Below are 16,659 nucleotides of genomic sequence, written 5' to 3'. Positions count from 1 at the left end.
GACGAGGAGCAGGAAGTGGCGGCCGCATTCCGTGCGCCGCCGGACGAGGAACAGGAGGTGGCGGCCGCATTCCTTGCGCCGCCGGACGAGGAGCTGGAGGTGGCGGCCGCATTCCGTGCGCCGCCGGACGAGGAGCTGGAGGTGGCGGCCGCATTCCATGCGCCGCCGGACGGGGAACAGGAGGTGGCGGCCGCATTCCATGCGCCGCCTGACGAGGAGGTGGAGGGCACAGGGCGGGCGCCGCTGGAGCAGAGACTGGGACTTTTGGCTGAGGCTGCCGTGGAGCCAGCACAGGCGAAGCGGCCAGGGGCTGCGGCGGCAGCGGCACAGGCGAAGCGGCCAGGGGCTGCGGCGGCAGCGGCACAGGCGAAGCGGCCAGGGGCTGTGGTGGCAGCGGCACAGGCGAAGCGGCCAGGGGCTGCGGCGGCAGCGGCACAGGCGAAGCGGCCAGGGGCTGTGGTAGCAGCGGCACAGGCGAAGCGGCCAGGGGCTGCGGCGGCAGCGGCACAGGCGAAGCGGCCAGGGGCTGCGGCGGCAGCGGCACAGGCGAAGCAGCACTGGCGAAGCGGCCAGGGGCTGCGGCGGCAGCGGCACTGGCGAAGTGGCCAGGGGCTGCGGCTGCAGCGGCACAGGCTGCGGCTTGGGTCGCCTCTGCCTCCTCCTTTGTCTTCGGGGAGCTGGGGCTGTAGTCACACCAGCCTGCTGACCAAGGGACCGGGGAACTCGAGACACACTAGGGACTAAGTTAAGGGGTGCATAACCAGACGAAACAAGACTAGGAAGGGGTGTAAGTGACTTTGAGGTGACTGAGACAACGGGGAACAAGGTGACGCGGAAACAGGTTCTAATTGACGTGACGGGGAACGTGAAAACAAAAAACTATAAAAGTTTTCACTCGCACTCAAACCAAAATCAGTGTGCTCACTCACTTCACATTCATCCTCTAAATCAGAATCAAAATCTAACTTGGGAACAGGGTCAACAAAAACGTGGGGTGGCAAAATTGTGTCATAAGGAAGTGCACTGGGGGAACTAATAGGTGAACAAAAACTGGTGTCCAAATCAGAATCGTTTAACTCTGTGTCTGTGAGCTCAAAATCAGAATCACTTAAAAAACTGTAAAGTGAATCACAAGGTGGTGAACTGGGTAAATATGCTTTAACAGGTGAGGAGGACACGGAGACACAAGTACCAGAAAAGAAAGCTGAACCTACACAGAGGGAACGGGGTTGGTCAACAGGCTGATGGCGTCTGGAAGCTGGCCGACGTCTTGCCGGTCGGCACCGGATGCTCCCTGCTGGGTACTTTTGTGGTCGGTTCATTCTGTCACGGCTATGAAGTGTGGTGGAGGACCCAAGTGCAGGAGGCGGACGAGTCAGGGAGGCAGAGGTGCTCAAAAGGAGTAAATTTAATCAAACAAAACTGAAGTGGCAAACAGGGTTTGGTGACTAAGAATAACAAAATACAGAAGGGAAAAACTATACAAGACAAGACCTAACAATGGCAGCATGGACGTGTGGAAACAAGAACAATGAACCGACAAGAACTGAAGCGAAAACCGATAACTAAGTACACACACTAATTGAGCATGATGAGACACAGCTGGGCAAGACACAAGTGGAAGGGGGTGCTGATTGGTTGACACATGAGGAAGGGCAGACAAACACAGGTGGACATGGCAAGGCTTAACAAGACTAGGGAAGACAAGGAAAGCAGAACATAAACATGACAAACTCAAAACTAGAAACCCAACAAAAACAAAGCAAAACCTACCCCAAACAGAACCAAAACATGACAGAAACATCAATTCCATGTATAACGAAATTCTAAAACAAAATTCCAAAAACGTAAAAACATGAAAAATTAAAAACATAAAATTTGTATGCGGTATTGCAGTATTGTTACAAACTCCTCCCTTTTGAGACATCTTTATGGCTCACAATTCAAAATCATTATCCAACCCACTTAAATGTTCACTTCATATAATCTTATGCAATTTACATGCAATTTAAAATAATTTCATAATATTTAAAAAAGGTTTTCATTTTTCCCTTTTTTTTTTCCACTAGTGTTCCCTCGTATATCAGTGGGTTAACCTTCATTCAGTCATTTTCCTCTTCTCAAAGAATTACACAGTTGTTCAAAAATCCACAAAATCAGCACTTTTTTTTTTTTTTTTTTTTTTTAAACAACTATGGAATTTAAAAACAATAGGGAGGACCCCATAGCCTTCACTGCTCTGGCCCTAATTTGCGAAAGAACACTGTAGTTCACATGTCTTGGAGGGGTAGAACGTTACAATCTGCCCATAGCATACTAGTAGTCTGGCATTTCTTCAAAACTAATTGTATCATACTACATCTTGTATTGTTTACAACCATATAATCAAATTTAAATGTAACACGATCTTTCCCAAAGTTATATGTAGTTAATAATAAAGCCACCATGAATATCAATCATCTTGTAAACAATTAATATAAAATACTGGCTTAAATTCTACTTCATGCATTCTAAACAAAACTCATAACCATGTCAGCAATCAATTGTCTGTTCAAATGGCCTTCCAATATCTTCGTAAAGCCACGACTATCATTGTTCAATTTAAATCACAAACTGCATTTTTCACATTCATCTATCTATTAAAATTTGTCAAACATTGTCGTTGTTATCAGTATCTCAATTCAATTTCAGTAGTAACATTGTTAGCATAATTATCCACCCAATTCATGTAAAATTGCACAGCCCCAAAAATTAACCTGTGGGTGTTTTCGTTTTAAAACAGCATAATCACAGACATCAAAAGTTCATAACAGGTCACAATTTCACTCAGGAATTTAACATATCATTTTGTGATTTCAAATCCTAGGGCCGACAAAATTACTTCGTTTATCGTTGGGTCTCCATCATAACCACTTTACAATCAAAACAATCTAAATATTACACGCTTGTTGCACAAAAGTGTAATATACCTTTATTTACATCAATCTCCAATTTCTTCTTTCTTTTTAGCTGTTGCTGGTTTTCATTTCACAGCTCAATTTTCTATCATGCCATAAAAGAATTTTGTCCATGCAAGTCAAAATCTGACTTCCTAATGTACCCAAACAATTTCTAATTGCTTCAGAGGGTATTGTGGGACATTCACAATATCCTTGTAGTAACAATATATATATATATATATATATATATATATATATATATATATATATATATATATATATATATATATATATATATATATATATATATATATATATATATGTGTGTGTGTGTGTGTGGGTGTGGGTGTGTGGGTGTGGGGGTGTGTGTGGGTGTGGGTGTGTCATATATATATATATATGTATGTATTTATATTTCCCTTCCAGTGCAAATTTAGACCAGAATATATAATTTGGGTGTACTGTTATAGTACTTATTCATTGCTTAAATTTTCATCAAGAATCCAAATGATCTAATAATATTTTTTCAGTTAGTAAGTTTAGTATTTTCAATCAGCACTCCTGCCCTTTACAAGTCCTTAATCACTAGTCTAATTTATCTCCAATTCAGCATTTTACTAAAATAAATCATCTTTAGCATAGATGATATCTGATCTCTTTGCTCTGATTTCCACTTACTCACGTGTTGTCAAGAAACCCAACATCAGAATGAATGAATGAATGATGAATTCATAAGGAAGCAGGTTAAACAGTTCTTCCTATTTAGTTTTAAAGAAAAACAAAAGTTCTGTCATCTCTATTTCTTCTGCCATAATTGTTATATGCAGTGTCACTGCATCAAACACATCATCAGTTTACAGGTAGTCAGTCAACTGTGACACTCGTAGGTGTGGCATTGTTTTCGTTCTCACATTTATGCTCAGAGTGACATAGTTTGTCATCTGCCATTCTATCTCCCTTCTTTACAATCAATTCCCTTGTCACGCCGCCACCGGCGTGGTGGATCATGCTTTTATTTTTGTATTCATGCTTCCTGTTTACTTTGAAAATCTAACTCCCTTCTCACCTCAGGTCACTTGCCCATCCTGCTGCCCGCTCATTACCGGTCCCCGCCCATGATTATCGCCACCTGCCACCAATCATCCCCTGCAATAAAAGCCATCAGCCTTCTCCCTCCGTTGCCAAAGTGTCACGTCTGTGCATGGAAGCGTTCCACAGTCCTCGAGTCCTCGAGTCCTCGAGTCCTCGAGTCCTCGAGTCCTCGAGTCCTCGAGTCCTCGAGTCCTTGATCCTGTTGCCTTGCCTTTTTGCCTTGTTTTTGGGCCTTTTCCTCCCCAGTCCTTAGTTGTCCCCTGTACCTTGTGCCTGTTTTTCCTCCCCAGTGGAGCGTTTTTTGTTCTCCACTTTTTGATTCCCCTTTCTTCTCTCTGTTTGAGAGGAGACAGCTGCTGTCGACTAATAAATCTGTTGCCTTGGTGGCCTACCTTCTCTCTGCGTCTGAGTCCTACCTCTCCGCGTCGTGTCATCCCTCGCTTTTTGTAATAAGGCGTCAGCTACCATTTAAGAATTTGTTTAGGAAACAGACTACGTCGTAAAAATGCAAAGATCCTACACCTTTCACATAGAGAGATCCCTTTTTCTACTCGGCTTATATTTTTACTACCATGTTCACATCTAATGTAGACACTAAGACTAGCTTAATCCCATTTAATATAATTCTGCTTCCTGGTTTCGTTTCATCTTTGTTTTCATGTTCACCTTATTCAAATAAATGGGCGTTTTTCCACCAACAACAATTACCAGAATATATTAAAATTCACCAGGGGGCATCCAAGTACTATCTCGGCAGCAGGGTCTCGCTAACCTAGGCTGGTTACTTTGAGGGGTCAGTATTTTTACATCAGCTCGTCTCAATCAAACTCATTTAAATTAATTACAGAGAACTCTAAGACACTGTAAAAACACATCTCTAAATTCCCTGCTGAACTTTGACAAACCAAAAATTCACTTTACCCAGAACTAAAAAATCCTGGGCATGTTGGTGGAAAAGCAGCTATTAATAATTGTACTCTTTTAAGAACATTCAAATTCAATTATAAATGCCATTTTTCATTTTAATCAAATACAAATCTCAGCTATTCATTTATTTTAAATAACTCACCACTAATAATATGTTTGCCCTCTAAGCCATTTTAATAATCTTTTCCCTTCAATGCCTATTTTACTTATCAGGTTCTAGTGAGGGAGAATTTGTTAAATTTCACAGTCAATCACAGCAGGAGCTAAATCAGAATTCAATTAGGAAAACATTCCTCCGTGTAACCAATCTTTTATACAAACTTTAGGACTATATTCAAAACAACATTGTAAAGGCTCTTTCTTACAATTTTATGCTGTTCTCTAATCTGGATCTGCATGAGTCACACCAAATCTATTAGTAAATGCAAACACCACAGTAATGAACTTTTAGAACATTTAACTCCTAGTATTTTCAAATTCAGTCAATAAGGTTTAAATTACTACCTGTCTTACTCTGTTAGAAAGTCATGAAATCATTGCATTTCCATATAGAAGCTTCTACTATCAGTGTGATATCAAGGCCTTCCCCATTTGGCAAATTGCCAAATGGTGCCTCAACACACTTTACAATATAGTCATAGCTGAAAACCATCATTACTTACTTAATTCAAAGTTTCAAATTTCTTTAAACTTGTAGTCTGTAATCAAGAATTGTTCTGCCTCTTTACATATAGGAATTTTCCACTTAGATCATAAATCTTTCACAGGAAGGAGAGACTTGCTAAATTCTTGTTCACAGAAAGTGGAGGAGGGTCACGCTCTCTGAGGGGTCAGACTGCACCTCCCCACTTCATGTGCAAAATGTTTCTAATTTAATTACTCAGCCTTATTGTCAGTTGTCTTCTGTGTAAACTTTTATTCGTACATTTTCATAGGCACAATATAGTTTTAGTTTAGAAGTGACTTTTCCCTCTTAGCTATCCTCTCTTTTGGAGTACTTTTAATTTATTTTATTATATAGCCTTTGCTTTTCCCTCAGAATGAAGTGTTTTATATCCATAAAAGGTCAATTCTTATCTCTGCCCCTGAGTCCTAATTTTGCCACTCCCTGTCAATCTTTAACTTATCTGGAAATCTAACCTTTTTTTTTTTTAAAAGAATCATTTCATCCATATTCAAATGTACAACCAAATATCAGAGCTCCACAGCCACCTAATGTAGTGAGGTAGCATAATATTAGGTATAAAAATGTCTTTATTGCTTAACATTAAATCATTCCTCCACTACATTTCACATTACACTACGTACATTTACACTTAGTTATTATCCCAATAATAACCAAAAATCTTCTCAAATGCCTGTCATCAATCACTTAAAGCCGCAGTGTGTAGCTCGCGACCGCCATCTATCGGTCAAACAAGATAATGCAATGATTTTAAACACACGAACTACGGCGTCCCAGAGAGACCACACTTCGCCGGCCTACCATCAATTTCACCGGAACAAAACGCAAACAACTTCTGGTATTCCCTCGAGTGATGACGTAAGTGAATTGCATTTGTTAGACATACTGTACAGATCCCTAATAATTATGATTTAGTCATTTAATTTCAGAATTAATATTTTTGTAGGCATTGTTTGGAAATACTGTACGTCAGCTAATGATAATGGCTATCTATGTTCATATTTGTTAGTGCAACTAAACCATGCAACAGAGAACACACAGTTATGTTATGTTTTATAGACATGTGGACCATCTCAAAGGGGGCGAGGAGGGGGCGAGGGAGACGACGAGGAAGAGAACGGGGATGAGAAAGCGGTGTCTCGTAACGTACAATTATGTCATCATGGAAAAATAATTCCATTCGAGCATGCATGTGAATGGCTCAAAACATACCTTTGCTTGGAATATGTGGTATTTAGATTACATCGTTTGCTGATATGTTTAGTATATCGTGCAAAAATAATGGTGTTAACTGAACTACACATCTGCAACTCAGACTCGTAACCCCCCCGTGTCTTTTTGCTACTAACCACTCAGAAAAGTGCTGCTTACAAAAACATTTGAAACCCTTTACTCAGATATCGATTTGTCACCATGTTGAACAATTTTACCTAATAAATATCACTAAGCAACTTAATTAGTTTTGATTGAAGATACAACAGCTTCCTTGTACTTCGATGTGCAGGAATTTACATGGCTTTCACAAATAGTCTTGCTCATGTAATAATGTACTTCATTGGCTCAGTGACTTTCAGTTCATTGTTTGGTACCTCATCTGACATACAATTGTTACCTTCTTGCAGAGACTCGTACAGGAAATGACCATGGAGGAACATGAAGATATCCAAGTCCAGCTGATAGACTGACACCAAGAAATACTTTTTGACACATTGCTGACACATCAGCACCACCATGATTTCCTGTACCTGGATCCCACATCAGCACCACCATGATTTCCTGTACCTGGATCCCAGACTGCAGCACCTTGGTGGACTTGTGGCAAATAAGTGACACTTTCCCAGATCCTTGAGGACAATACAAAGGTTTTTTACCTGGCATATAATTAGTCCATGTCTGACACTTGTTGTTGTAATTTGTATAACTTGTATATTGTTGTTGTGTGTTAATTTGTACATTTTGAATAACTAAAAAAATACTATTTCCTTTGGCATCAACATGCAGTGTTCATTCGACACCTAACCCAAAAGCCTGGAGAATTATTATAAATGCTTGCAATGACAAGGAATTCTTCATTGGCCAATGAATGTAAGGTACAGTACATGAAAATGAATAAATAAAATAAAGTAAAATAAAAGTCTACATGAAATGAACATATTAACTAAAAAAAGCTGTTAGAATATAATGAGCTACATGAAATGCAGTTGTTCCAGAATTTTACCAATACGCTGTGCATTTCAAAATATGGAAAATAGACATACAGGTTTGGGCCAAAAGTAGTGTTACAGAGCAGGTATGTGTTGTACACAGCTAAAATATCTGATTAACTCAATACCATGATGTTTTTTTTTTTTTTTTGTGTGTGTGTGTGCTGACATTGTCCCCCATTAACATTGCAACATTCCTCAAACTCTCCCGAACACATAGTATGATCTGTAACACTACTTTTCGCCTACTCTATGATGTTATTGGGGCAAAATTAAGGAAGGCTTGTCCATTGATTGTGTGAACAGACTGCAGTAAAAATGAAGTCACTTCAATGTTTGCTGGTTTTATTAAGTCTGACATGCTCCTTGACTGCACAAGTACATGTTATGGAGTGAGGGCATGTTCCCACCAACGATGATATCATATTCTTCAAATGCTTGCTGAGGAAAGAGAGGGAGGAGTCACTCCATGGCTTCAGACACCTGGTCAGCAGGTCCTGTGTAAAACAAGTGGTGCTTGTACATGTGACCATTCCATATTGCTTCACACAAAAAGTTAATGTAGTGTGCAATGCCGTCCATATGTAAATGACATACCAAGACGTCGGCTGACTTCAGTTTGTTGCAGCTCAGATATGGTAGGTGGAGATACTGGTGGTACAACACCGAAGCCTTCTGGGGTCCTCCATTCAAGTGTCCTCGTTCAAGTCCTCAAGTTTGGCTGTTGATCTAGTGTGACACAAACAAAAACAAAATTATAAAATAAAATAATTGATGATACTACTATATGTCACAGACTTTACAACAAAGCCCCCAAAATAGAGGTAAGATCTTTAGTTTTTGGGCCCAAAACATTGTATTAGCTAGATAAAAGTAACTTGACTGCATACTGCATAGAATATGCAAAGGCTGCTTGCTTGTCGAATTTCCGTGGAAAACGTTGCAGCCTGTAAATTCTTGTGCACCCAATTACACAATGGACCAGTACATACACACTTAAGTGAGAGAGTTCAGACTCTAGCAGTGCTTACGGTAAAGCCAGCATTTAAGTCCAGAAAGTTATTCCCTGCCGAAAATTAATTTCGAGAACACTATTTTCACCAACCACAACGAAAATAATTTTCAACTCCTCCACTAATACAGTATGCTTTAGATTCTCCATTGAAGTTATGGGCAAATATACCTCCGAAATCACAGTTACATTACATTACACAATAACTTGCGCATTTACTCTAAATATAACGTGCCAGCGGGAATCTTTTTTTTTTTTCAAAGCAAGTATCTACGTAAAACAAAGGTACGAACATCGTATTAATTAGTACGGTGTATACTTTTTCCTCTCGCTCTCAAAACGTAAACACAAATGTACTCTTACTTACCGGTCAAGTAGAAAGCAGTCGAAGGCACCGGCACGTCCCAAACCTAGTCTGTTCCTCATTTCTCTGCATCTGGCAAATGCGGCTACAATATAAACTCTTGTTTTGTCGCGCTGAAATAAAATAAATTCCCAAAGTAAGTTTGATGCTTGATAATGCTCTCTTCGGGGACCGGAAACTCTTCTTCTTCGTGGACATGCGGCCGCCATACAAACCGGAAGTGCGTTCCAAAAACGCGTTAAGAAATGGAGCGCTGAAATTTGTCTTTGACGGCACCCGTAGCAGAAAGATGGCGGCGAAACATGGCGGACACTAGCAGGCGAGGCGCGGTTATGTACAATAATTCGTGATTTATATACTTACCGTTATATTTTAAAAAAGTATGTTTATACGATACAACATATCTTTTTACTTACTACTAACACAAACATTTGTTTTTGTTTTTCGAATGATTTATTGTTTCACCACTAGATGCCACTGTATAATACTGAGTGTACCTTTAATGCCATCAATACATCAAATTCAAAAGTACATTTTTCATATCTTAAAGTTGTGTGATTTAACTTCACCTCATACTGACTCAAATTAATACTGTGTATCATATACATCCAAAAACCATAACAATGGAAAAATTATGTTAAGATCTCTTATAGCCCTTGAGAACTACATTTACTTATTAAATTCTATGTTATAACTCCTTCTTCTTCCTAAAGTTATTGTTTGTTTTTGTTTTTTTAAAGAATCATTCATCTAAATAATCATCACAACTACACATTTTGCCTGTCATCTGATCATAATTTTTAATCACCATTCAAACCTAGAATAGAAATTGTATAATCGTGTAATCAATCACTTACATTGCTTCCTATCACTGTCAATTTTCCATAAAAACCATATTAGTTCATTTATATGACTAACACAGCAGTCCTTTACCGGTTCTGTGTTTTTCTAACTCCTCTAATCATTTTAAACTATCCATTTTGTACTTTTGAGGCTAAACACTTCACAAATCGCACTTTAAAATCATCCACTAATTCATCTTCTTTTCGTCCAGTTGTTCTAATTCTACCATAATCAATTCTACTTTCACATTTCTCTCTTACTTTTATCATTTCCCATGCTCAAAACAATCCAACAAAAAGGATTTTTTTTCTTTTTTCTTTTTCCGTCACAAGCTCAACAACTTGTCATCAGTCACCTACTTCACTCAATCTCAAACAATTAGCTTTGCTATCCAAAAACAAAAATACATAATTTTCACCTGAGGACCGGGTGATGACCCCTTCTGGGACCACTTTTTGGTCCACGCACCTCATATTTGATACAGACCAAAATTTCTCAATTTCACCACTTTAACATAGTTATGTTAGACACGATCTAACAACCCCTTATACACAATTTAAACCCGTTTAGCCGTCATCTTTAGACAATATGACACACAGACACATACACAAGAGCTCACAGAGACAAACACAGTGAGAAGCCACACACATACACTTTTACAGACAATACACTTATGCCTCGATATCATTAGGCTGTTAAAGCTCCAACTTTCCATTTCATTTGATTCCTTATTTCATACTGTAGTGGATTACCATAGAGAGAATATTACGAGGCCGCTTCTGTCAAAATTTGATGGATGACATTCTTAATTAGATTAGGGGGGTCATGTATGTATGTTTGTATGACTTCCAGATGTCATATAATGAGGGTTAATGACCTTTAATGACTTCCTGATGTCATTTAATGAGGGTTAATGACCCTTAATGACTTCCTGATGTCATTTAATGAAGATTAATGACCCCTAATGACTTCCTGATGTCATTTAATGAAGATTAATGACCCCTAATGACTTCCTGATGTCATTTAATGAAGATTAATGACCCTTAATGACTTCCTGGTGTCATTTAATGAAGATTAATGACCCTTTAATGACTTCCAGATGTCATTTAATGAGGGTTAATGACCTTTAATGACTTCCAGATGTCATTTAATGAGGGGTAATGACCTTTAATGACTTCCGGATGTCGTTTAATGAGGATGAATGACCTTTAATGACTTCCGGATGTCGTATAATGAAGATGAATGACCTTTAATGACTTCCGGATGTCGTTTAATGAAGATGAATGACCTTTAATGACTTCCAGGTGTTATATAATGAAGATGAATGACCCTTAATGACTTCCTGATGTCATTTAATGAAGATTAATGACCCCTTAATGAAGATGGATGATGTGTAGGTGGTGTTCCTACCTGTTTTTGCAGATATCATGGCTGACCCGGGTTCAAATGCTAATTGTTTGGTTAACTTCCGGATCCGGTGCACGCCCCCCTAGATTGAGTGAATAATGAATAATAATGAGATTGAATGACGTGATCGGAGGGAGTGGTTTAGTATGGGTAAAACCGCCGGGGGAAAAGTACTAGCCATTTCTATTATGGTGAAGGGGGAAAAGTATGCGCAAACACGGCTCAAAGATTGTATTTTTAGAGGTTGTAAAACAAGAAGTATAAGGTAAGGTTAAACTGTGATACGGTGGTTGGTATTATGAAATTAAAAAACATGAAGTTATACATTATATGTAAAAATGTTGTAAGAGTCGTTCGTGACTGCTGGGGTTGAATCTGAAAATAAACGGATAAAACTATATAATTTCCCCTTACTGATATAGTTACTATCTGACATTTTTGTTCAATATTTCTGTGAGTAGGGGGAAGCATATGCAGTCAAAGATTCATGGGGAGGTCAAATGTATGTCTGTGCTTGTGTGTGTGTGTGCGCGCTAGGCCTATGGCTGCATGAGGGTCAAAGAAGTGTGAGGACAGACGGGGGGCTGAAGAAGTGTGAGGTTAGACGGTGGCTATAATGTTAGTTTGAAAGACAACGCTTCCTAAAATATATTTCAAAAACAAGCATGTACTCTGACGGTTACATTTATATCAGTATCAATTTTACAAAAGGAAAATGGTGAGCAGGTCATTAGCGGTATCAGTATCCTTACCCCTGTGAGAACAGAGGGGGTACTGGTCATAAAATTAAATTAGGCTGAAGATGAACGGACACGCAGCTAATTGTGAGGGTCATTTCTGAGAGTCTAATAGAAATTTATGGATTTTAAATTGCGTTTTGCACACCCTCCTCTATGTATAAATATGAGGCCTTCGCAATGCCACACTCACTTCTCTGAAAAATTCTCAAGAGGTATCGGCTCTGAGCTTCCAAGATGAATCCAGGTAATTAACTCTTGATATTATCTATATATGTATATATACTCATACAAATGTGGCACTTATATTCACTTCTATTAATGTTTTTGCTATGAAATAAAAACCCCCTACATCTTAATGAAGCTTCTGGAAAACCAAGCATCTTAGTGAGTGATTTATTTATTTAATGGAATGATGCATGACTTTATTTTTATACTTATAGCGTTTATTTTATTTTTAAGTTATGAGAGATTTTGGAATAAGTCTGTATTAATATGTATTTTTTGTTTTACTTTAATTTATTTATTTATTTATTTTAATTTTATGGAGTTAGGAGAGTTTATTTTTTATTTTATTTTTTTTTTGAATGAGTGAATGAGTTCGTATTTCTTATTTTAAATTTGAATTTTTACAGAATTAGAAGCGTTGTTGGATGAAATTCAACTGTATTATTATTCAGCGTCACAAGATGGCGATGTTGTGACAGGAATCCGGCGTAAGTATTTCTTTTTTTGAAACGTTTAGAGCTTTTTCTTGCTTTAAAATTAACTGTTAGTAATGGATATTTACAGAATTGAATGAGGATGTGAACGAGAGGGTTAGACAGCCGGAGATTTTCGTAATTACGAGTGATGAGGAAGAATTGGATGACGAATTACCTGCAGGAGTGAACGGTAAATTTCCTTTTTTTTTTAAATAAAATAAAACCTATGTATTACTATTTTTTAAATGAACCGGTAATGTTGTATGATTATAGGTGGTGATATACTGAGCGAGACGGTCCCAGAGACTGCTCAACCTGAGGTCATAATAATATCTGACGAAGAAGAAGAAGAAGGAGAAGAAGAAGAAGAGATATTAAGGCGTGAAAACGTGAGGGCCGAAGAGGAAGGTGAATTCGTCGGGTTTCCACCGATTGAAAGCGAATCTGAAATGGAAAACTCTGAGGGGGGTGACATGGATTTAGATAATGTAGGTCAAGGTTTGGCTGAAATTGTAAATGCCTTAAACGATGAGATCTCTATGCAAATCGAGCCTTTTCAAATGCCTGATGAAATCGGCGGCGATGATGGCGATCCGTTTGTGGCTATAAGACACATTGAGGATTTTATTGATTTCTTTAATCCTTTAGAGAGGGCTCTTGCACGTCTTAACCAGTCATCTTCAAACGGCGAAGCCTTTGAGGACATACTTGAACCAGACATACATAGAAATGACCAACAGCAATCCTCTGTATCATTTTCACAACATCCCCAGACACACCCACGCAATCAAATGCAATATGCAGAAGGTAGCAGCAGTACACATTACCGACAAGAACATACTCCAGATAGACAAGACCTCCAACACCAGCCACACCCACACAATCAAACGCAACATGTAGAAGGTAGCAGCAGTACACATTACCGACAAGAACATACTCCAGATAGACAAGACCTCCAACACCAGCCACACCCACGCAATCAAATGCAATATGCAGAAGGTAGCAGCAGTACACATTGCCAGCAGACACTTGTGTCAAATACACAAAACTTTCAATACCAACCATACACGCACAATCAAACGCAACAGACAGAAGCTGGTGGTAGTAGTACACCAGCTAGACAAGACCTCCAACAACAGTCTCGGGTACATCGACACATTCAAGCAGAACATCCCCCAGCACCAACCCCCAGTACACAATCCACCTTGCAACAATCTTCAGACACAAACAGACAGGTGGGGGGACAAGTTAGGCGTCCGAATTTTAACAACTTGGAGATAAGACGACGTCTAAATACAACGAGACCCGAAGACCCCCTTGATTTTGCAGCCTTCTACACAAACATTGGCAATAATTTGAATGAAGCTGTGCAGGAGGTAATCAGATCGACTAGTCGCGGTGATATAGTCCAAGCAGAAATAGTGGGTGAAAATGTGAGGGAGCACTGTTACCTAGATGCTGTTAATGACCCGAATGACGTAACTGACGCAGTCCATAATTTGCTAGATCGCATCGCACAATCTAATACAGAGGTACTGGCCGACAATAGTCTAGAACTTGTTGTACAGATTGTATTTGATGTTAATGGCGGAGGAGGTGCCAAACGCAAACTAATTTTGACTACAAATGATGAAATGGTTCAAAAGAAGAAGAGATGTTTGTACATAACGTATGACAAAAATGATAAATTATGCTTTGCTAGATCGTTAGCATACCTGCTTGACGGATCGTTGACTGTTGATCAGGCTACACAGAGGGCTCGTTATTTACAGCAAAGCGTGGGGTTGACTTGTGAGACTGCCGTTAGTCTGAGGGACGTACACAAATTTGAAACGCTTGTGAAACGCAAAATCGTTATAGCTTATAGAGCGGATTGCGAACGCCCCCTGTCTTTTTTTGAGACGCAATACCCCAAATCAGAGGACTCAGTGTTCTTACTGCTATTAGACGGACACTATTATGGAATAAAATCGGTTAAGGAGTTCATAGGGAAATCCTACTTTTGCAGTCAATGTTACAAAGGGCATAAAAACCAAGAACAACATAGTTGTGAGGGGCATTGTCACATCTGTCTCGACCCTACCTGCAAACAACAACCGTTCAAAGCCATTCATTGTAACGATTGTAACAAAATATGTCAGAACGAGAGTTGCTTCGTTAAACACAAAGAACGCAGACAGACCTCAAAATCCGAGACTAGCAACTGTGAGAAATACAAAAAATGTAGCGAATGCAGTGTGGAATATTACGTCAAATCACAGGGGGAGAATGTTAAACATAAATGCCCTCAAGCCAAATGCACAGTATGTGGAGAGGTTCTACCTAAGGGCGGTGATGAGGCGAGAGGAAACCCTCATCTGTGTTACATGCAGCCTCTAAAACCGGAAGCGCCTTGTAAACAAATAATTTACTACGATTTTGAAACATTCGTAGGTGCTGACGGTAAACACAAACCCTACCTAGTGTGTACCAAATCGACAAAGGGGGTGGAAAAACATTGGTTGGGTCTTGATTGCGTCGAACAATTTCTTGATTATGTCAGGAACCCTCGTTTTGAACAGTCTAAACTAATCGCTCACAACGCCAAAGGTTTTGACGCTTACATCATTCTAAACAAAATGGTAGACATGGGGGTTAATGTCAGCATCATTATGCAAGGGAGCAAAGTCATTTGTTTCTCAGATACGGACTACAAACTGGGGTACATCGACTCCTTGTCCTTCCTCACGATGCCCCTCAGCTCCTTGCCTAAAGCTCTAGGTTTCATCGATCAAACTAAAGGGTATTTCCCCCATGGCTTTAGCTCTCTAGACCATTTAAATTACATCGGTCCCTACCCTGATCCAAAATATTATGGGGTAGAGCGTATGTCGACGGTGCATCGTACAAAGTTTTTTGAATGGTACGAGGTAGCGTGTAAGGGAACCTTCAATTTTGTTCAGGAAGCTCTAATGTACTGCAGAAATGATGTGAATATTTTGGTGACAGCTTGCGAGAAATTTAGAGAGGAGTTTCTTAATGCGACTGGTACAGACCCGTTCAATTCTGTAACTATCGCCTCCTCCTGCATGAAGGTGTTCCGGAACAATTTCCTAACACCTAAAACATTGGCTATTACGCCGACCGATAATTACATACAACAATCCAAATCATTCTCACGCGACTCGATCCAATACCTAATGTGGGTGGCGCACAGCCAAAAAATACCTATTATTCACGCCTTAAACAAGGGGGAGGTCAAGATCGGGCAGTACTATGTAGACGGGTACGCTTTGATAGACAGCGTAAAATATGTATGGGAATATCTCGGATGTTTCTATCACGGATGCCGTGAATGTTACGATCCTACTCAAAAGTGTCCTATGAGTAAACGACCGTTTCAAGAAAAGTTTGACAGGGTTAAAAAGAAAATACAGGATCTAAAAGTCAAGCACGGTGTACAGCTTGTGTTGATGTGGGAGCATGAGTGGCTGCGGTTAAAAAAGTCAAATCCGGATGTAAGAGAGTTCTTGCGCAATTCAAAATTCCCTGAGCCTCTTATACCACGTAAAGCTCTTTTTGGCGGGAGAACGAATGCCTTCGTGTTACGTTATACGGCTGCCCCCGGTGAACGTGTAATGTACGTCGATGTTACATCGCTTTATCCTTTTGTCAACAGCACATGTGCCTATCCGTTAGGACATCCTACCATCATTCACGACAATTTCGATGACCCCCAAAAGTATTTTGGGTTCATCAGAGCTAA

At 39.6% G+C, this 16,659-nt stretch overlaps 1 long non-coding RNA gene across 1 annotated transcript; it reads left to right on the top strand.

Moving 5' to 3' along the window:
* The first annotated feature begins 12,853 nt into the window (after nt 1–12,853).
* LOC144022790 (uncharacterized) lies at nt 12,854–16,183 on the top strand. The gene is made up of 3 exons (XR_013284401.1): nt 12,854–12,926; nt 13,003–13,104; nt 13,188–16,183. It is a non-coding gene; the product is annotated as an uncharacterized LOC144022790 (long non-coding RNA).
* Nucleotides 16,184–16,659: the final 476 nt, after the last annotated feature.

This window comes from Festucalex cinctus, chromosome 7 (assembly GCF_051991245.1).
Source record: "Festucalex cinctus isolate MCC-2025b chromosome 7, RoL_Fcin_1.0, whole genome shotgun sequence".
NCBI lineage: Eukaryota > Metazoa > Chordata > Actinopteri > Syngnathiformes > Syngnathidae > Festucalex > Festucalex cinctus.
Note: the sequence above shows the minus strand (reverse complement) of the source record. Positions and strands in the feature narration are given on the sequence as shown.